Source organism: Sciurus carolinensis, chromosome 11 (genome assembly GCF_902686445.1).
Source record: "Sciurus carolinensis chromosome 11, mSciCar1.2, whole genome shotgun sequence".
NCBI classification, from domain to species: Eukaryota; Metazoa; Chordata; class Mammalia; order Rodentia; family Sciuridae; genus Sciurus; species Sciurus carolinensis.
In genome coordinates, this window is record NC_062223.1 from 6,189,038 (window position 1) to 6,190,859 (window position 1,822).

The window sequence follows — 1,822 nt, forward strand, 5'->3', positions numbered from 1 at the left end:
CATGTGACTGCCGGGGCCCTGCCTGTGCCACCCACCCAGATCCAGGTCAGAGTGGGTCAGCGTGCGGAGCCTGCTCACATGCAAGGTCCTTCCTCCCGGCCGCCAGTAAGTAGGCCAACAAGGGATGCTGTGTCTCCTCGGGAACTCCCTCCAGCCTCCAGCTGGGACAGTGGCACACACCCCTGACTCAGCTCCACAAACAGGTGGCTCCTCATGCCTGCGGCTGTGCCCTGGGGGTGGCCAGGGCTCCTCCTGCAGCCCCACATTGGGACGTGCTGGCAGAGCAGAGGCCTCATGGTGGGGGGTCTCGCTCCATTTACTGTGGCTGTAACAAAATGCCCAAGGCCTGGTCCTTTAGAAATGATGGAGGTTTATTTGGCTCCTGTTTCTGGATAGGAGATCCAAGAGTGGTACTAGTGTCTGGCCAGGGCTGCCTCATGACATGGCAGAGGGTATCGCGTGGAGAGACGGGTCCTCCTCATCCTCTTATAAAGCCTTAATGCCATCACGGGCACCCCAAGACCTCATCTGGGTAGTGGGGCTGCATTGTGGGGCACTTAGGGGACACTCAGACACCACGGCAGCGTCCCACCCCAGCGGTGCAGTGCTGCAGCCAGAAAGGGCACGGGGCACGCTCGAGAGGCCGGCAGGCACCCCTGCCAGGCCCGACACACCCACATGGGGACAGCGTGGAAGCTCTGGAGGCATGAGAGCAGTCGGGTGGGGCCCAGAGCGCACGTGGGAGGGGCGCGGCACCCGGAGGGTCAGGTCCCGTGGCGCTGCGGAGAGCCCGCCCCAGAGCTGATTCCAGGATGCGGGAACTGTGGCGGAGCGGGTATCTGCTGGATCGAGGTTACCCAGGTGGCCACAGGGAGCTTAAATGTGTAAGTGAATCTGGTATGAGTGCCAGGGCAGGACCAGGGAGACACAGGAGAGAAAGGAACCCACCCGAGGCCCAAAGCTGCCTCCCGCAGCAGCCATGTGGGGCGCCACTCAGTCAGAATGCTCAGGGTGACCTGGACGCCCGCTGCCGGCCCATGTCACAGAGGCGTCCACCTTTGAAGCTGAGGGGAACCCTGCACAGACCTCTGGGTCCTCCTCTTTGGGCTACGTGCTTCTAGTTGGCTTCACAAGTCACTGGTTCTGAGGGTCTCGCAGCTGAGCTTTGTGGCATTGACACCTCTGACCTGCAGTGACCATGGCCTAGGGTGCTGAGGTTACTTTCCAGAGACTTGAAGGTCATTTCTGTTGAAATCGCCCACTCTTCACTTGGGTCTGCACAGGTATCCCATGGTGACCTGGCGTGCGGAGGCCTAGAGCTCCACCTCCGGTCACCTGCCTCCACCACCCTCTGAACACGTGTTCCCAGAAGAGCCACGAAGGTGGATTACTCCTGTGCAGAACGCTGGCCACCTCCAGCCGCCTGCCCACTCCTTACTGTTAGGTCGGGATCTGAGCAGCTGTATGAGAGAGCAAAACGACCGAGGCAGCGGGCGGCGTGCCAAACAGCGACAAAACAGGGGCAGGAAAACTCCACTGACCCTTACCTCCACCTGTCACTCTGCAGGACCCCCGCCTATTCCAGCATAGAAAGACCCTGGGCAGCCAGGGCCACGTGCAATTTTCTCTGGCTCCCTCCCTGACCTGTACCCCGGGGGGCTGAGAATTTCCAATAAAGCTCGCTTCAGCCCTTTCTGCCAGCTTTTGTGTGGCCACCAGCCCTGCCCTCGAGCTTACGCTTATATCACCTGCCACTTCACCTGACCTTGGGGAGGTGGTCAGACGAGCTCTCCAGCTCCACACTGCGCTCCTGGGGAGGATG